Genomic DNA, 21,066 nt, shown 5'->3' with positions numbered 1-21,066 from the left:
GCATCTGCCAGCTCCCGCCTCCAGGACTGTGCGCCGGGTTTTCCCAGCCGTCGCGACAGCCGCGTGCGCTGGCGCCGTTTGCTGGCAGAGCACAGAGGAAGCTGGCGTTGGTCCAGCCGCTCCCCGCGCCGCCCACGCGCCGCAACCGGTACCTCGCGCCCACCGGCGCCCAACGGCCGCCCGGCGCGGCAGCGGCCGCACCGTCTGCCGCGGGTGCGGCCCCACCAGCGCTCTGTAGGGCACTCCCCTGCCAGCGGGTCTGGCGCGCCGACCGGCCGACGACACACAACCATGTCGGCTGACGGGGCGGAGCAGCGCTCAGCGATGTCGGCTGGCGGGCTGAGGCGGGCTCGGCCCGGCCGCGTCAACAGGTGCCGCCCACAAGCCAGCGGAACTGGGGCGCGCCGACGGCAGCCGAGACGCTCCTGACTCACCGGCGCGTCGTTCTCCAACCGACGCTGGCAGCCTGGCTACAGCCGGCCGACGACAGCGAAACACGATGTCGGGTCAGTCGCCGCGCCCGTCGCCGGTTCGCTCAGGCCCCGCCGTACCGCATCATTACTGAAACTTTTACTTGATGTGCCTGTGCATCACTGTTACATAAGGCGGAACACCATAGCCATATCTACATAGCGTAACTTATGTTATACCTATGGACTCATGCTATCCTTACTATCATTATTCAATTCACCGTTGTTCTGCTCAGCATGGCTGATCCGTTAAGTCCGCCGCGTGGAGAGTTTGCCACCACATCGACGTGCGGAAAGCTAGCTAGCCATCGTTGGCGAAAAGTTGCTCATGAAAGGTCCATCGGCTTCGACGAGTTCGTCCGGTCTTGCTCAGGAGAAGCTTGGATATCAAAGAACGACCATTGTGCTTCCTGGCCCCGACTATTCCTTACACTAGACGCAATGCGCAGGAAATTTTGGCGGCGGCCACCAAAAAAAAGTTTATAGAAGCTAGCTTGAGGAAAGAAGAAGAACCGGACACTGCGGACACGGCGCGCAAAACGGGGAAAAGCGAGGAGTACATGGTTGTGTTCGCGGATGAAATGGCACGTCACGCCGCCTTGGCGCATTGGTTGAGCTATTGCAGCCCACAGCCAGTGACGAGTCTCGGAGACCACAGAGCCGCCCGGCAGTGTCTTGGGATCGTTCAGTGACATCTCCGAGACGTTGTGGGTACGCTTAACGCTACATTCGTCCATCGGAGACACTTGTAACACTTTTGGGCACGCGATGATGAATCTGAACATTTTCAGGACGCTCGACTCCACTTATTTCTGGTGTTTGATTACGCTGCTGCGTTCGCTGCATGGCTGCGCGGCCTAGCCGTACCGCGCCCCGCCCACCACACTCCCCCGTTTACCCCCGCCAGGCTAGGTCGCGGCTGGTATTTCCAGCGCCCCCCCCCCCACGCCTGTTTCGACCACCTGTTTAGACCCCCCCCCCCATACACGCACACTCTGGACCAGGTCGCGGTCGGTGTCTTCAAAACCCCCTCCCCTGTTTAGGACCCCCCCCCCCTGTTTTAGACCCCCTCCCTGTTTTAGAGCCGCCACGGGCCGGGCGCGGGAGGGCGGGGTCTCAAGCGCCGGTAAACACCCGGCGGCGGCTTGTTTCCAGCGTGGGGCGCGCCCGGCCATCGACGTCGGCTATTCTGGAGCTCAGCTGGGGCGGCGGCCCTGCTGGCAGCGGGTCAAACGCGCGGCCGAAGGCCCGGCGGCGGGGTCAGGACCGCGGCCCCGTACCGGCCCCCAACTGGGGAGGAGTGGCTGACCGGCCTCAACAGCACGGTTAAGTGACGCCCCAGGAGATAAGTGGGCCCACTGAAATAATCGTTGAAGGGAGGTATCCCACCTTCTTGTACTTTTCACTTATTGTTACACCAGACGCGTACGGCTTGATCAGTAATATCAGTTCAGTCAGTAATATCAGTCCTGAAAAAATTATGAAAAGAGCAGAATTTTGGCCTAAAAAAGCCGACGCTGTGGGAGAAATCTCATTTGACTGCCTGTCCACCACTATGAAAATAATGCATTTGATCTGCTTTGCATTTTCTGCTTTGCATTTTGCAAAGGTATGTATGCTGCAATGCTTGCAACACACTTATGCGCCAAAATGTTTGCGTAATAAGTGTTACAAAAGCTTGGAACATTGTTTAAGCAAAACAAGCGAACATGGAGCTATTATACAGCAAATTCAACGCAACGTTTAACTATGTTTTGAGATATCCCCTGCGGCTTTTATCATAGGGGCTGTTTTCAGTGCGCCTTTAGCTTTGGGAGTGGGAATATCATGATTTACGTGACGCACTGCTTTAAACTTCAACCAGCGTGCGCCTCGGCAACAGGCCGTTGCCGCTGGGACAATGCCAAACGTTCTTTTATTCAAGCAGTAGAGGAGCGCATGGCCGTTGTCATAACGACGGAGGTTGCGACTGCAGAGAAAAAAGCGTTTAAGTACTGGGTGGTGCTGTTACAAAGTGTTGTCTGCGTAGCGTGGACTCGAAAATGATTAAAATTGATATCCTTATTGTGTCTTGACGGTGCTGCAGCGGCATTACCAAGTGATATATCAGACGTAACTAGTCCTGATGTTTCACTAGATCTTATTTTTCAAATGTGTCCCAAAAACTGTACACTCCCTCTGCGTTTAATACGTAAAAAGCTAGTTCCATTGCAGTCTTGTCTGTTACTCTCTAGTAAAAATGGAGTTTGCTCTTTAAGTACCAATGATCATACAAAGTGTTTGATTCAAACGGAGTGTTTTAGATTTGAAGATTTTGAGGCAAGCATCATATATGATGAAAAAGCCTCACTTGTACCTACTGGTATCCTTTCAAGTAGAAAAGGATCCCCTAAACAATGCAATTTTTTATTTAGTTAATACCCTTCTCAGTACGTCATTATTTGATGACGTCGTATTACATTGCAAAAGATTGAGTGAGAACCAATTGACGGCCGATATGTCTAGAAATCATTCTCACGAACGTCAGATATAAACAGTTCGACAATTGTCCTTGTCTTGGCCTTAGTCGCTGGATGAACAGTGGAGTGGCACGATTTGAGTGACGTTTTTGTGGTGTCATGGATGCCTGGGTAACCCTGAAATAGTCCCCAAAATAGTCTGCACATCTTCACGGACTTGCAGCTCAGAAACTAGGAGTACACCATGGCCATACTGCGAAATACAGCATTGCTTTAGGTCACACCGTTACGAGGGGGCAAGGGCTTGGACGAAAAAGTACACAAGATGCAACATTTCCGTTAACTGTATCTGCTATGGATAAATGGATACTTCTGGAGTACAAATTTTAGCATTGCTAGGGCAAGACTAAAAAAGAGCTAAAAAAAACAACGTTGGGATATAAAAGGTAAGACCAAACCTATGAAACAAATCCATTTCAAATGTTTGCCACAATACGCCTTAGACTCAGATCTCTTGCCAACAGCACCCAAACTGCGTTGCAAGTTGTGCTTCACCCAGCACCGTGTTCACAGAATCATTTTACCTTCGACCCTTTTACCCAGCTTGGGTTGGGTAAGGACTTTCTTTGCCCAGTGCAATATAACAGCGCGGCCATGCTGTCCTACGTCGACTCCTTAACCGGCTTCCAGCCGGTCTTTACATGCTGGTCGAGGAGACGTCCTGGGACTCGTACCCAGTACCGCTGGGCATGAGTCAGGTCCAGCATCATGCCCACGGCGAAGGAAGCGGTCGAAAGATTCTGGGGAGGAGGATTCTGACACTAAACAATGTCTCAAAGTTTATCTAAGGATAGCAGAAATCCAGTGGTGATCATAACCTTGGCTACTGGTAACCATTGCTGTGATTCATTACTTACTGGCTGCACAATTATTAGTTAGATATTGGGCCGCAGCGTAACATCTGCAAGGAACCAGGTCAGTGTCATTCAGTGCTACCGCATTTCCGTGCATTTGCGGCGTGCTATTTCAAACCGTGAGACAGAATAGGTACGTCATCCGTGCATTCGAGGTCAAACATGCAAGCAACTGTCTCAATGCCACGGCTCATTTATCGCAGTCTGTGATCATCAAATGCTAAATATTTGGCCTCGCGGCCAGACGAGGCAGCCGGTGTTACAACATAGTAACAGACGCATGGCACGCAGTGAGCTGGCCTCCGGGGTAAAACACCCGGCTGCGCTCTGGCCGAACGAGGGTTTGGTTTCGGAGCCGAGACTGTGGTAACCTTAGACCAGAAGATTCGCCTACCGCGTACGTCTTCAGTCGTCACCTTTGCCCAAATACCGAAGCCCCACGAGGGTCAGAAGCGGCGGCGGCCTAGAAACCGAGGGCTTCTGAGCTCGTGGCCGTCAAACGAGGGCAAAACGCCGACAGAACGCGCTACCCATTTTCATGTAACGCTTGGCTCAGTTGAGACCACAAAAGTTCATGGATACTTAGATGCTGAGAATTGACGCAGTTCCGACATCGAAAGCCTACTATATACTGTCTCAAATAAAGGTGGCCGTTGGCCACCGCAGAAGCTTTAAAATGGCCATGCGTGGTGGTCTCCGACACAAAAATGCACTTAGATTAATCCCAACTATGATTGTTTTGCATGCCGCTATAAGAAAACAGTGTTGATTTGGTGGGGGCGTCAAGCAGCCGCTTCTTGAGACATCAATCAGGTAGACTGCGGGATAACTCGATCCACTCCGTATCTTTATTTTCTGAGGCATCATTCTCATTTATTAAACCCTGCTCTAAGAATAAACCTTCATCACTATTCGGCACAGCTGGCTCCCCCAGTTACTCGCGAGCATCATGAAAAAAGCGCCATTCCTGCAGCTCCAAGCGCGGGACGGGCCAGAACGGCAAGAACGCGTGAACCTTGGCTACGACACATGGCGCATAGTTTGCTCCACGTTGTAAATAAATGCTTCAGTGTGATTAACCTTGTTTGCCTGTTCTACAACAGAAGTCATTTCCACGTGCAACAGGGCTTGTATTCACTGGCAGCCTCTGAAGGCTGCAGGCTTCGAGCAAAAAGCGTTGGTTTATGCATGGCAGCATTTTCCTTCCCATCCATAAAAGCACAGTTCCGTCAAAACTTAGTCACATATGGTGTGCAATAGCCCGTTCTAAAAGACACGCAAGACCTCACCAAATCCAAGCCACAAGCATATAGCACTCGCCGCATTCCTTTTCAAGCTCAGCACGCTAGTGCACTGCAGCTGGACCCGAGTTGGCCATCCCGAGCGGCGTTCCGCTCCGGAGTGCAGCCGCGTTCCGTCCCGGACCGAAACCGCGTTGCGTTCCGGACTGCAGCTGCGTTCCGTCCCGGGCTGCAGCCGCATTCCGTCCCGGCCTGCAGCCGTGTTCCATCCCGGACTGCAGCCGTGTTTCATCCCGGACCGCAGCCGCGTTCCGTCCCGGACTGTAGCCGCGCGCCGTTCTGGAGCGTGTCGGGCGGCGTCGGCGGCTGCGGCCGCCCGCAGCGGGGCCCGCGGCGCTCCAGCCGACCGCTGGCCGCGTGGGAACTGGCGTGGGCCGGCCGGCGGCGGGCCGTCGTGGAACTGGGCCTGGCCCACTGGTGCGGGGGCGGGGGCGGGGGCGGGCACGTGAGACCGGCGGCGGGTCCGCCCAGCCCCGCTCGGGCCGAGATTCGAGCGCAGGCGTCAGACAGCGCCGCCACGCCGCTCCTCACTGTGCCGCGTGCAGTTCGGTGGGCCATCGACGGGGACTTTGTCGAATTCCTCAATGAAGAAGTGTTGTTGTGCCCTGGCATTCACCAATATCGCATGTTGAGTGTCACCGCCTCAAATTATTTTAATTGGAAGCTACCGGGCGGATTTCTTTGCAGCTTATTTCTTCGTGAATACCTTTTTTTCTTATCGGATCTCTTAATATGCGCGATTCTTGCTGTCGCGCTCCGTCGTATCGTGATTCTTCGCATCGCATTCCGTGGTGTGACATTTGTACATGCATGATTTTCGTCAAACCATATCATTCTACGTACGCAGCGCTTCGTATGAAAGGCGTAGCATTGAGAGCAGAAATATTTTTCAACGTATTTTTCAGTCAGGAGCGTACGTAAAATTGATTGATGGAGGGCCACATGTAAACAATGTTATTTTAAAACCAAGTTGGGTATCCCAGACGTGTGCGCACTTTTTGCGTGTCGTAAAGAGTTATTGCGTTATCGATCATCTCATTTTTGCGTGTCTACCTTGACTTTTTCACCGAGGACATTTGGTCACGTCCTCATCAACGGATGTCATAAACATGCTGATGACGGGGCACGTGACTCCATGGCTGATATATACGTGCGCTCTTGTTTTTTATGCCTGAAAGGACCTATTTGTTATATGCCCGCAATCACACCTAATTTACACACGCATCCTTTGTACACGGAAGATGCTTTTTTTGTATGACTGAGAGGCAGTCTTGACCACGCGTTTGCTGTCAAGCTCTCCAGGTGGAGCTTGTGCACAAACTAGGACTACCTCAAGTCCTAGGATTTGGTGCTTGGATTTGGACTTTGAACAGCCGCGAAGTCGCTGGTTAACGGCTGCCCAAATACAGAGCAATGAGAGGTTTTCAGACAGCTGAACTTCTCTAGCTGCTGCTTCGCTATTTCTCAACGTTTTCAAGCCCTTGCTGCTTTTTGTGGTCGGCTGCATGCTGCATGTCGTTTGGTGTAAGTTAAAAGATATCTGTCTGAAATCGGCTAGGGACAGCGGCTGGATGGCCCCGCACGTGGTAATTGTCGGACGCCAGGGCCATGTTTGTCAGCGCGTCTGGGTTTCTCATGGGAAGGTTTTCGTCGAGGCTGTTTGTGTCGCTGGAGAATGGATGCCTCGCTACGTCTCAGCGCATGTTGATAATATGATTGACAACGACAATTTGTGCCAGTATAATGACAGCTGACAGCTCTGCAAGTAAGCCCATGAAATTGTAAATAGCTCGGCTACTTTAGCAACAAAGTTTCTGTACCATTCCGACCTGCACGGACTTCTGTCTTCGAGAGCAAAGTCAGCAGTCCCCGAATTAGTCATACTTCTCACCACATTCAGCCAGGTTTGTTTCGCAGTGTTTTGCGTCGTATCTTGTGGACCTCACCGACGCGCAGAACAGGAGATATGACACTGCGTCCTGGTGTCTCGGTACGTGTCCATCCCACACCCACAGATAGAGACCAGCCCTCACGACGGTACAGCGAGTGCTGTCTGCCCGCCACGTCATCAACCAGCGGGCGTGCGATTATTACCCATGCTGTTCTTTATGGAATACTTCTTTAAGATCTTGGTTTCTTTTAAGGCTGGTTTTGTCTGCCGCCGGCGCCCAGATACGCGTTCGGACTTTAAACGCCGGAACAGGTGGAGAAAATGTAGTTTCAATCGAATCACAGGCGTCCCTGGCATTTTGCATGTTTTTGGCACGATGATTTCTCCTTTGTAAATAACAACTTTTGGAAGCCCCACCCCAGTGTACTGCGTGGGGCGTCCATAAATCGCGTTACGCATGAGAAGGGAGGGGGGATTGGTAGAGCGCCACTGAAACGCAACAAACGGGATATGTACTGTGCAGGATTACGCTCAGACGTAGTTGCGAATCATACGAGCATCCTTTTAAAGGCCTGACCATCGAAACCAGTGAGTAGCCAGGGCGGAAAGAAAACGACCGAAAATCCTAAACAGCGCTTACAGACAGCCTCCGGGCGTGTTCACCGGGGCGGAGAGGAGGCTGTGATGGACCAGACCCGGACACCACGGGTCGCTCATCCGACCCGTGGTGTCCGGCTCGGCCGCTGACGACGACCCGACCTCGCGCGCCGGAATGTTAACAGTCCGACACTCGAGCCCAATGCCCGCTGTCGGCTCTTGCAACCAAGCCGTGCGATATGGACTGCCACCATTAGCGGCCAGCCCCCGTGAGATATGGCGGGGTCACGTTAGCAGGGTAATGGGCCCGTCGCTCCACCAGGCTCGGGTGCCGATCCCACCAGGCTCGGGTGCCGATCCCTTTGTGCGGCACGTGAACAGGGCAAACATTTCGTTTCCTGGCACGCGGTGTACTGTTCTGATGCAACGTCTGGCGTGCTTCAAATGCCACTAACCGCTTCCTTATAAATGCCATTCCAGCTGCCCAGTCGCGGCTCTCGGTGCATCAAACTTGTCGAATATCGACAAATGCAAGAACTGTCACTATCCAAAAAGCATCCATTCAAAACGGCGGCTGCGACCGTCATGCTGTTATCTCAAACGCCAAGCCACGATACCGCAGGTCAATGAGCAGCTGTTCAAACACGGCAGCCCCGTGTCATAAGACTGCCATCGTGTAATGCCCCACGGGCGATCTGATCCGCTCAGCGAACCATAACGGCGCCCCGGCAGTTTGGCACGGCGCCCGCCTGGCTGGGTTCGTGCGGTTTACAGCCCCATCGCCTCCCACCCCGCCGGCCTCCATCAACATGGACGCCCAAGTGGCGGCCAAATGTCCATGACCATCATGGCCGCATCTATCACCCGACCGCTTTTCGGCGCGTGTTGTGAGACGACGCCAAAAATATACGGGTATACACCGATCAGGTTGGCATCCCCGAACCACACGGGCGCCGCCGGCGGTGCCACCCATCATCAGCCGGCATCGCCACTGCCACCGGACGCCTGTCAGGACTCAGGACATGCATCAGTGGGCCTGTGGGAAGCTTAAAGACGTGTCGACCGCCATTTCCCGGCAGTGTTTGGACAACAGCTAATTCTGATATTACTAGGTCACACCCGTACAGTCCACACATATTGAGTGGATCATCCCTTCACGCTTGGAAAGGCCAAGGCCCCTGTCAGGTCGTGTTCCTCAGGAACGCATGGAAATACCAGCTGAGGGCGAGGCGCGGTCGACCAGGTCAATATTTGACTTGGAGGTGCGCGTCCGGGGCGGCTGGCTTGCAAACCGTCTCACACAGACCCATCTGAGCAGCGGCGGGCTGGAGCACGGTCCACCCAAGCGCAACCACTAGCCATGCGACGATTGGACCGGACTGGACACATCATAGTAAATATGGAACAGTTACGCTGGCTGCATTTAGTGAGAAAACGGAACTGCGAAGAAGTTTCATTTAGATCACAACTGTTGAAAACATTGGTTATCAGTGGTTGTGGCCGTGTGGTCATTATTCCTCGCATTCTATCAGGTAGTACCCATATTGAAGTGCTGATAACTATGATCCGTTTGACAAACGCTTAAATATTGGTTTGAGCGTGGCAGTTCAATTCGCTTCGAAAAGAAACACCACGTGCAATATTGCCAACGCTTCACATCATGCACAGTGCGAGCAGGGTTACCGATGTTGCCAGTAAATCGCCAACTGGCGATTTTGGAGAGCGCTTGGGAAGAAAAATGTGGCATTTGGCAAGCAATAGCAAATGACATAAATTGGCGACTTTTCCAAATCCATGTATATAAGTAATAGAAGCTTGCAGAACGTGTACGTGTTATTATAGACTGAGGTAGATAATGCTATCGGTATTCAGCAACAGCGTTTAGCTTGCGGTGCCAGTTTATCTTCTGTAAGTGCTTGACCATACTTTTGCTTGCATCAGTCGCTTGCAAGAACAGCTGTGGAATCCGAGTTCTCGCTGGGTGAGAGATTATTGCGGCGAACAATTACGTCCTGAAAATCCATTCCATCCAAGTCTTTTATACCCTAAATGTTTGTTTACGTAAAAAGTTAAGTGTGATGAGGCTGCTTCTGCACTGCTTCACTCCCCCCCCCCCCCAACGTGTGTGCATGTCCTCTCCCCGTGAACAAAGAATATTGCATCGCGTTGGAAGAATCGGAGCTAGCGTCCATGACCACCGCGTAAAAAGCCCAGATAACCGCACATGTCTTCCACGCTACCGTAACTAATCAGAAGACAGACTTGTTACTTTGTTTCTATGCTGGGGCGAATCAAATATTTTGCAAGGGAGGGAGCACAGTTAAAACTTTAGAAGACGAAGGCTGAGCAACATGTTTTTAGCGCGCCGCGGGAGCGCGAGTTCCTGTGCATCACAATATTGCACGCTTCAATCTCCCTGTTTTCTCCTTTTTTCATTTCAATACATATTTTTGCTGGGGTAGATATTAGCTGAGCTTGCACCTTTGAACGCCTCTCTACATATCATTATTATGACGTAGGCGCATAACTTTGGTAGAACTGGAAAACACAAAACAGAACACAACTAAATCAAACAGAGAGCATTCACGACACTCGCAGTGGCTGTGAGTGACCTAGTCAAATGAATACCGTTGAAACGGCCAAGACATAGGTGTATTTATGTTTCTTTTTTTAATAAACTGGACGTGGCAATGCAAAAAGATAAAAAGGCGGATGCAGTGTAAAATATATGGTAAAACGCAGCGCTGCAAATGGGGGCGTTAATGCTTCTAGCTTCCCAAAATGCTTCTCAAAGAAAACTGTCCGTGTCGCAACGTTTCTGCCTTGAATATGGTCGCACCGCACCTACCAGACCTATGCAATGATGCACACCGATGTTTCGTTGCAACTAGCGTTTCCAAGCAGAAGCTATCTCGTCGGCAAAACATCCGCCTCCTCTTGTGCCAATTGGTGTCAGTATGGTCTGCTGCGCCGTAAACGAGACAAAGGCAATAATGCCGCTCCGTTGACTGACAATAGCTGTTCAAAACGTGGCACGTAATTGGCCACGTCACCACGACAGCAACAGCGAGCACTGGGACAAGGACAGGGCAAGCCGAGCATCCATACGCTTCCATCAACGAACGCAGACAGAAGTGAACGTAATGTCTGTGGCCAAGTCCAGACAAGTTCATGGCTCGGAAGCGACAGCACAAACCGGTTTTCTCCACGGCCCCCAGCGGTTAATCTCCGTAGTTACCTTTCTCAGACTTTTCATTCAAATGCCAGACTCAAAGTCACCCGGCTTAACGTCGCGTGGCGACCTGACAGGGGATGGTGAAGCAAAACTGTGTATGGGGGTGGGGGGGGGGGAGAGGTGGTGGTGAGAATGGGGCCTAACATATTTTGCTTATGCTAAGTAGGGTTACTTAATTTTTTCTCGTTTACCACTTCTAGATCGAGAAGTAACTATCGTTTTCAATGGCAACCTTTTGCATTTAATCAGCGCAGACAGACGCAAATATTGCTTCTTTGTGATACAAGGGTGTTAGAGGGGGGACGCCTCAGGCCCTTTATTGGGGCGCTAACAGTCTCTCATAATGCCCATGCTAGGACCAGAGCCTTGCAAACATACTGTAGCACGAAAAATGCACAGGTGAGAGAAGGAAAGATAAAAGTTGACTCAAGACATACCGTAACCCACTAAAATTGAGAGGCACTCAACCTGTGTAGCTCAGGAAGTCTATCTGAGAAAGGGTAACGGTATGAAATGATATGGTGTTGCTATGGGCGTCAGAGGAGAGAACCGTGAGAAACGCGTCTGTCTGCGGGAAATGTTGTGCTGGCAGTGCACCGCAATGACTCCCGAAATCGGACGGCACATGGCCATACTTTCTATTTCCTGTGGGAGCATGAAGCCATGGAGCATCGCCGTCGGTTTGCGAGCATTTATGGCAGACATTTCGCAGGCTTATGCGTAATGAAATGTCCATCAGAGCAGACATAAACGAGCTTCACATGTTGCCTCAGGCTTAGTGCCAACACAACACCACACCTTGTTGCCATCGGAACTTCACTGGGCATGTACTCTTCGTTCCACATCACACGACGTGTTCAATGGCTGACTTACTTGTCAACGAAGCCCTCGAACTCCTCGTGCTGTTCGCTGATGGACGCCTCTAGGTCGAGGTAACTACCCAGCTCCCCGTCTTTGTACACCTGCATGGTGGCGTCCGACAGCTGCAAAGGCAGACGATAAGGCCGGTCAGCACACTCAAAGTCTGTCAGCGCACGCAAATGACGGAGCCCATCAGGGTGTCCCAGCCAATAAGGCCCGCCGTCGCAGGAAAGCGAGAGTCTTAGAACAGGCGGATATCATGGTGCACCAGCACACGCACATAACAGACAGCAGACAGCACAGCGTCCATCAGGACAGGCAGCCAAGGGCGCTCATCAGCCAGTCCACCAGCTGCATGGGCGGCGAGGCCGTTCATCCGCTGTCCCAACGGCCGCAGCAGAGATGGAAGGCTGCCAACACGGCGGCCAGCAGCATTCCCCAGCTCAGCCGATAGCTTGAGTCAGTCGCTGATAAAGTGCGCTTACAGCTATATTGTCAGCACTAGCCGGCGCGCACGACCTCTGTCCCCAGGCCATGAACAGTAGCTGGGTGACAAACCGGTAGGCTGTATCAAGAACTGACTTCCCTTATTAAGGCATTCGCCATTATACTTGTGCACCTTTTGAACGGCTGCCTGGAGAGGTCAACTTGAAATGGAAGAAAGCAGCCCCATGCCTGTTCTGAACAAACATCGGAGTGTAGCAGGGGTGTAGCTTCGTATTCAGTTGGCGTGGGGACTTTGCCTCCCCCCCCCCCCTAACTTGGGCCTCCCCTCCCCCTCCTAACTTAGGAAAGAAAATATGCAAAATCCATTGAGAAGCCTGGTTGTCGGCACATTTTGGGGGCAGATGGGGGTCATTTTTCACTGTTAGGCCTCCCAACACATTAGCGAAACTAACGCCCATGTGTTAATAGGCCATATCTGTCCTTGTTTCGGAGGGCACTCTGCACTGCCGTCTATCGTACGACGTCGTCTGCATCAACCAACCGACCAACCAGCCAACCAACGGTTCAAGGTGAGCCGATCAGACGGCTGGCTGCCAAAGCGCGCCGACCGACGGTCATGCACACCAGCCACAATCTGGAGTGAGCTGATCGGTGGTAGGACAGACCAGCCACAATCTGGAGTGAGCTGGCCGACGGCCGGACAGACCAGCCACAATCTGGAGTGAGCTGACCGACGGCCGGACAGACCAGCCACAATCTGGAGTGAGCTGAGCCGACGGCCGGACAGACCCAGCCGCAATCTGAAGTGAGTTGACCGACGGCCGGACAGACCAGCCGCAATCTGGAGTGAGCTGACCGACGGCCGGACAGGCCAGCCACAATCTGGAGTGAGCTGACCGACGGTCGGACAGGCCAGCCGCAATCTGCAGTGAGCTGACCGACGGCCGGATAGACCCAGCCGCAATCTGGAGTGAGTTGACCGACGGCCGGACAGACCAGCCACAATCTGGAGTGGGCTGACTGACGGTCGGACGGGCAGGTCAGCTACGCAGATATGTGATCTAGAGTGTGCGTTGAGAGCATGGTATTAGTCATCTGGCAAGAGCCTTTACACAGCCATGTCAAACAGTCTCCGGTTGATCTACCGGGGGCTGTTTATCTTGTATAAGCTCACGGACACACACCTGATTCAGTGACATGACATTGGACGCAGCCGGCACGGATCTCCGCGGGAGCCACTGTCTTGACGGACTGATGCCGGGAAAAGGACAACAGAGTTTGAGAGCGTGAAATATCTCAAGATCATTAAGTGAGAACCTTCACCTCAGGTGCACCTCAACACCATTGTTAACCAGCTGCGTCCCGGGCAGTTGGCGCAACGCGAACAGATTTAAGTCATGTGCAACCGGTACACCATCTTTTAATTCAAGACTTCTTGGGCTCAGCTAGCTCAAAATCTCAAGGTTAAGACCGTATCCATCTACATATTACGTCATCCTTCTCACAACGTCTGATGTGCATCGCGCTGACGCGACCGTTGAGTGCGCCCACGCCTGTCACGCCCGTCAGTAAAGCCCACTAACCACAAGAAACAGTCCGCATGATGAGGATCTGGGGGGCAGGCGCTCATCAAAACTCCTCAACAGCGGCGTGTTTGTTGGCCATTTCACGGCGCATGGGCCGGTATCGACAATGCCTGACAGCCCCTCTCACAACAGGCGCCGCCCGCCGACCTCGAGGTCTATCTCGGCTCGGCTTCAGCGACTGTGCGGCACGTGAGTCGCATCGTCATGGTCCGGCGTCACGTGCACGCGCCCTAGGACCGGCCAGCGGCCAGCCCCGACGCCTCCAGACGTGTCCACACCTGTGGGCTGGGCAGCGGTTACCTCGGGCGCGCCGCCCCCCCTGCAAACGAGGGCCAGGCGCGGAGCACCGATGGCGATTCCAACGGTCGGCCCGGACGAGCGCTGACGCTCGGGAGTGGCAGTGCATGAAGCCGGCCGCTAACATGGCCCTGCAGAGTGCCTCACTAGGCAAGCTCTGACAGCTCGGGAGTGGCAGTGCGTGAAGCCGGCGGCTAACATGGCCCTGCAAAGTGCCTCACTAGGCAAGCTCTGACAGCTCGGGAGTGGCAGTGCAGGAATCCGGCGGCTGACATGGCCCTACAGGGTGCCTCACTAGGCGAACGCTGACAGATCGGGAGTGGCAGCGTAGGAAGCTGGCGGCTGACATGGCCCTACAGAGTGCCTCTCCGGGCGAGCGCTGACAGCTCGGGAGTGGCAGTGCATGAAGCCAGCGGCTGGCATGGCCCTACAGAGTGCCTCACCGAGCGAGCGCTGACAGCTCGGGAGTGGCAGCGTAGGAAGCCGGCGGCTGACATGCCCCTACAGAGTGCCTCACCGAGCGAGCGCTGACAGCTCGGGAGTGGCAGCGTAGGAAGCCGGCGGCTGACACGGCCCTACAGAGTGCCTCACTAGGCGAGCGCTGACAGCCCAGGCGTGGCAGCATAGGGAGCCGACGGCTAACATGGCACTACAGGACTGGCGGTACTCCCCGACTGCTGTGGCTGGACATCCCGTGCGCTCGCCACCGCCGACAGCTCGGCGGATCCGCGCCGTCCCAGCGCACCGAGGCGGGAGCCCAGCGCTGCAGCGCTGAGCGCCGGCCCACACGGATGCCGCGGGGCCGGTGATGACGAGCGGTTGGGACGGGGTGTACGCGGTATACGCGGCGTTTTAGACGCCAAAGCAGCGCACTTGTCAACGCAGCAACACAGGCGTGACCGTGGACAGGTGTTTGGCCAATTCATCGCGCCACACAATCCTCATTCTTATCGCGCCCCCCGCTCCTCTCCTGCGAAGGACCACCGCGAAGCATGTGTCCGGATGAGGGCGACCTCGAGGCCGGGTCAAGACCGGGGATCGATCGCGCCCCGTCACCCCTGCACTCGGCAAGCTCACACAAAAACCGGGCCGGCGCCGCGAGGCCGCCGTTTCGAGGTGAAGGGCGCGACCGGCACTGGTGTCGCTCTGCTCTGCTCTGCTCTGTTCTGTTCTGTATGTGCAGTGCGCAGCAGTGCGCGGGCGTGTTTTTGCTGGTCGGGTCGGGTCAGCGACAGACTGGCGGCCGCTCCTGCCCACCGTCGGCCGGCAACACCCGGGTACAGGCGCGGCCGGGGCTTCCAGCTGATAACGGACGATTGGGAGGGAACCACCGCCGCCCAGATCGTACGAGCGCTGGGTTTGGACTGCTACATGAGCACCAGAGCGGTCGGATCCGTTGCCGACAGGTTGAAATGAAGAGAGGGGCTCCGGAAAGGAGACAGAACGGGTTACGGGGAGGACCAGCCGCAATTGCACGGATGAAGGATCAGAGACATCTGGCTCGGAGGGCAAGGAAATGAATGAGCGTATTGCTCAGTGCACCAGAGCATTCGTTTGCCGTCCTCCGCCGACGATTCCAGAAATTACACTGATTTCTTGATGAGTACCACCTACGCCCTGCCTGTTCGCTACAGGCACAAAGTGCCAACCTAATCTTCTGTGACGACGGGAGTTTTACTTTGGGCGCGTTTCGACGGCAGCGATCATTTGCGTTCATCGCTTACACAACATCGCCTAATCCTCTGGTGGTTCGTTAACGTTACGCATGGGCCGGTATCTCGTTAGGCGTTTTCAAGCCGCTCCCCATAGCGCGAGTTGGTCTAGAGTGGAGGATTCAGAGCCACTTGGGGATTCGTATCTCAAGGGGTGTGTGAGTTGGGATTCAGATTCGGAGTTGAAGAGGTTGAGATAGATTCGAATTTTTGCATTGAATTTTCACGCTAACGCGATGTAGTAATGAGTCGAGCAAGTCAATCATTCCGATGCGGTATTGACATAGCGTGTCGCATTTGGTCTATCTGAAAGGAATGTGAGCCCAGATAACATATCAAGCCATTTAGTTGCGAAGATTATTTTCAGTATTCGACGTAGTTTTTAGAAATCGAGTCCTACATTTCGGGGGGCTCAAATCTCCGCCCTTGGGGTTCTGGGATTCGAAGGTTACAATTCGTTCAAACCGATTCGAGTTCTGTGAATCCCAGTCCCCAACTCAACCGTCGTCCCTCAATGCAAGGTCTCTCAATAATGGCACGAGAACATGCTGAGCAAAGGGTTATCAAACTAGCATTCCGAAAGTGTTCATTACCTTTTTACGTATTTTATGGACGGAAGCAATGGTACGTATTCCCCAACTATGCCCGGCATGCAGACATCGTCTGCACACCTCTGGCACTCCTCACAGGATTACGGACGAGGGCGGTACGTCAACTGGACATTTTCCATCCCGTCAGCACCTGTGGCGACCATGCCGCCGGCGGGGCAGGCGGCCAAGCGGCACCAGGTGGCGGCCAGGGCTCACCCGGAGCCCACCTGCACCGGAAGTGCGTCTCGCACGCCGCCGGCCACCCGGCCGCCGGCCAACCCGGCTCCGGCCACCCTGGCTCCGGACACCGCGGCTCCGGCCACCCCGGCTCCGGCAACTGCGGCTCCGGCCACCCCGACATCGCACGCTGGGTCAGCCGGTGGAGCGGCGCTCCAGCTTGCCGGGAGCTGGCACGGCACAAGGTTTTCGGGTCAGCAGACATACGAACGGCGGCCGCAGCGCGCGCAACCGGGTCACCGTCGCGGGCGGCGGCGCGGCGGCGGCAGGTCACTGAACGCGGCGCCGCCGTGCCGGGGTATCGAGTGAGGGCTCACCGCCGCCCGGCCGGCCGCATCAAACGGACCGGACCGGCGGGTTCGGCCAGGCTGACCGCCCGCTGCGACGGCCTGGGAGAGGACTGGCTCGCCACCGCGGCGCGGCGAGGGCACGGGGAGACGGATCGGCTGTTGTCAGATACAGGCCGACGCTGGGCCCGGAAACCGGGCGGCCCCTGTCAGGGAGGGGACAAGACGACCCACCGTCCGGGCACGCGCGACAGCACAGGGTTCATAAACCGGTTAGGTGAGCGTTTTTTACGTAAAAGCGAGATCAGAGTGGAGCGCAAGGTGTCCACGGGAAACAAAGACAAAATATATTGCCTAATGTGATGGCGCCGTCCTTGTGTCCATCAGGGCATAATGTGCCAGGCGATCAAGACAAGCCATATGACCAGGTAATGGAAGCATGCAATATAGCTGAACTGATGTATGGATTGGGACGTAGGGGATCCAGCACCTGTCCTTGGCTTCGGCTATACCATGAATCATGGGTGCCGGTTATATCAGTGGGTCCGGGATGGTTCAGCAGTCAAGTGCCCGGCTTGCATCAGCACACAGAGTGGCTGGGCAAGGTCGGCTGCTGATGCACACACGGTCGCCGGGTCCCACCGCGGCCTTGTCTCCCCCTCTGGAGCGCTGATCGGGGTCTTGTCTGGGCTTAGCCACATAGGACTTCCGACGGCCCTCGTGTGACGCCGACACGGGGCATCTAACGGGCGTTTGGTCAGCTGCGGGGCCATACAGAGCTATGGGCGGCGAGCCGGAGCTCAGCTGCGGGCCCATACAGGGCTATGGACGGCGAGCCGGAGCTGCCAGCGCGGCAGTCGCAGGCGCCCGGCCGGCCAGCCGTGACGCGCTGCCGCGACTGCACATCGCCTGACTCGCCCGGCAGACCACCGAGCTAATGAAATGCGGGCGGCGATTGCCAGAGCCTTGGGCCAGTGTCGGGTGCAGTACAGCCCGCTCGAAAACACTGCACTCGTCCAGCGCCAGACCCTACCTGGAAATCGCACGCGAGGATCACCCCCGACGCCTGGTGGCGCGCCCTTGAACCCCACCGGACTGGCGCGATATCTATACAATGACAAGATATGATACGGCTGGGGACACGTGCATGGAGGATCAAACCGTTGAGGTCCCTGATACAGAAGCTGGCACATGCGCGATAAGCCACAGGCTCGAGCGGTGTGCCGGCACCGAGACACGCGTGGCTTTTAACCAGTTCCTCTCCTGCAGCATGAACGAGTAGTATTTCACAACTGCACTGACTGCGACAGTTCCTGTGGCTCTGACAGCATGCAGCTGGAATAAAGCATAGGTGCAGTTCGGTGAGCGGCGAAATCGTGAGGGCGACTACAGTCTAGAGAGCTCGTAAGGACGACTACAGTCTAGTGAGCTCGTAAGGACGACTACAGTCTAGTGAGCTCGTAAGGACGACTACAGTCTAGTGAGCTCGTAAGGGCGACAACAGTCTAGAGAGCTCGTAAGGACGACTACAGTCTAGTGAGCTCGTAAGGACGACTACAGTCTAGAGAGCTCGTAGGACGACTACAGTCTAGTGAGCTCGTAAGTGACTACAGTCTAGTGAGCTCGTAAGGACGACTACAGCCTAGTGAGCTCGTAAGGACGACTACAGCCTAGTGAGCTCGTAAGGACGACTACAGTCTAGCGAGATCGTGGGAGCGACTACATTCTACAAGGCCGTGAAAACCTGAACTGTTTCCGAACGGGCTATCCAGATCTCCGTGGCGAGTCTCTGCGTCCTTGATCCGCACTCAACCACGCGAGCCACCCCTGACCTCTCAGGCTGTGACCTGACGTGACCTCTGGGCGGCTGGTGGCGCCCGCGTGTCGGAGTCCAGTCGGACATGCCGGAGCTGCGGCTGGCCGGGCGGCCATGAGGGCGGGAGTTGTTTGATGATAGACACGCGAGCCAGTCGGTCACCCCCCCCCCTTCCGCCCCTCCCCCCGGCGGGATTTTCCGGTAGGCAGGTGACTGCAAGCGCGTGAGCGCCCACGTCATTACGACGCAGTGGGAGGGCGTCCACGAAAGAGCTAAGGGTCCCACTTCAGCCATGATTTGTGGTTGCAACGCGAGACCCAGCTCCCTCGCAACGAAACTGAATTCGCAAATTTGCGTCTCATGACTTCTGTGATGGCATGCGCTGTATTTTGCGTGCTATGACTGGAGTGGCTGCATAAAACAGTCGCTCGCCCACACACAGGCACAAATTTCGTGCAGTCTGTGATGCTGTCTACCGCCGTGCAGATGTTGACACAGGCGCTGCTCAACGGGGGTTCGCATAGCTGGGTGACCGATCTCCAACCAGCCCTGGCCAGCTGATTGCCGTACCTTGCACGGCGTATCATTTGGCAGCGCTGCCCGGGCTACTGGCTGTTTATTTTCACATGGAGTGTCTGCGCCACTGGGGCTGACCTGCTGGCCGGGCGCGGGCCGCTCCGCAGGTGGCGGCGGCACGTCACGGCCCCGTCCAGCCTCACGCCGACCGTAATGATTAACGGTGTTGAAACAAAGCCGCAAGATCCTGCATTCTGTGCACCGTTGGTGGCAATGGGTAGCAACCGATCGGCACGAACTACGCCATGAGAACTGGTTAAAATAGGAAATGTCACATTCTCTTTGAATCGGAAACAACTCGAAGCTGTGTCTTTCGGTTCTGACTTGACTAGCTCCTACTTTACCAGTTGTCATGATAGATATATAAGAGACGATCACCCGCAACTACTTGTGATGAACACTGACCGCTTGGACCAGCTGAGGCGGAGGGCAGCAGTGTCGGCTGCCTACGGACACTTCGGTTTGCCCTCCCAGCCAGCGTGCCAGGCTGACGCCAGGCATGACCTGGTGTGTGTGCTGCTGACTATCGTATGGCGAGGACCATTAGCGACCGCATGAGAATGTAAACGACGCCGCCGGAAGCGATGATCTCAAGCGTTCAGCAGACTTTCAGCCGTTCCTGAACAGGACATGGCGCCAGTGTCATTACGCGGTACCTGGTATAGGCGAACGCTTCTGGACAAAGCAACACAACTGCATGCTTGTTCACAGAAGAAGCCAGGGTGCACAAGAAGTCGCTGAACGATGACAGGAGTTGTGTAAAATTTTACCGATGGTTTTGCTTTGTGAATGTACTGAGCCCGTGTACAGCAAAAGGGCCATTTTACCCAACCATCACGGAGGCGCTGGCTAGGAAATCCACGCAATCCAATTAGGAAAGAATATTGAAATACATGTAAGTGTAATATGCGATACAGCGCATGCCGGAAACCTAGAGCTATCACCCCAGACTTTCATTCAGAATTGTTTCGACGGAATCGGGTCCAGAGCGCATGCTGGTGAATAAGACCGTAGATCACACTGTCTAAAACCCTCCAAATACGACCTGCAGTGTAAACAGTCCCGTTAAATGTGATAGACCATGGGTGTGCTGATACTCATTCCTGGTCACCTTTTGACATAGCTATCGTACATGTTAGTCTTCGATCGCCCCAACTTCAAGTCGTGCCTCCCCTAGTGCGAGTTCGTGTAGGGGAGGGTCTGGGACCTTCAGGCAGCCGTGGCCGGTGTTCAGTGGAGAGCCATGCCCACGCTGCGCTCTCTGTCCAGCCCTGCGCTCCCTGCCCGGCCTCCGCTCCCTGCCCAGCCTGCGCTCCCTGCCTGGGCTGCGCCCCCGCGTGGGCTGCTGCGCTCCCTGCCCAGCCCGCACTCTGCCTGGGCTGCGCTCCCTCCCTGGCTGCGCCCCACATCCGGCAGGCTAGTGCACCCACGAGAAGCCAATAGCCAACCCTCCGTCGCGGGCCCATAATCCACAGCGGGAGGTCGAGCCGCCGATCAGACCGCCTGCAGCCGACCTTTCCATCGATCACCTGGGCCCGATAATGCTCCTGACCACCGGAATCTGGAGCCGGAAATCCCGATAACGAACCGGACCACCTGCACGTACTTAGACCAGAGCTGGCCACCTCAGCACACCTAGACCAGCACGTACTTAGACCAGAGCCTCGCAATCTAAGTATATCTAGGCCGTACGTACTTAGACCAGAGCCTGGCCACCTAAGTACACCTAGACCGCACGTACTTAGACCAGAGCCTCGCAATCTAAGTATATCTAGGCCGTACGTACTTAG

General features: G+C 55.0%; 1 pseudogene; it reads right to left on the bottom strand.

Annotated features, from left to right (window-relative positions):
* LOC119089988 (FH1/FH2 domain-containing protein 3-like) overlaps positions 1–11,862 on the bottom strand; it is a 44,164-nt pseudogene extending 32,302 nt beyond the window's left edge.
* Positions 11,863–21,066: the final 9,204 nt, after the last annotated feature.

The sequence above is a fragment of the Pollicipes pollicipes genome, unplaced genomic scaffold, assembly GCF_011947565.3.
Source record: "Pollicipes pollicipes isolate AB1234 unplaced genomic scaffold, Ppol_2.1 Scaffold_3087;HRSCAF=3621_pilon_pilon_pilon, whole genome shotgun sequence".
In the NCBI taxonomy this organism is placed as follows: Eukaryota; Metazoa; Arthropoda; class Thecostraca; order Pollicipedomorpha; family Pollicipedidae; genus Pollicipes; species Pollicipes pollicipes.
The sequence above is the reverse complement of the archived record's forward strand: the minus strand, read 5'-3'. Positions and strand labels throughout refer to the sequence as shown.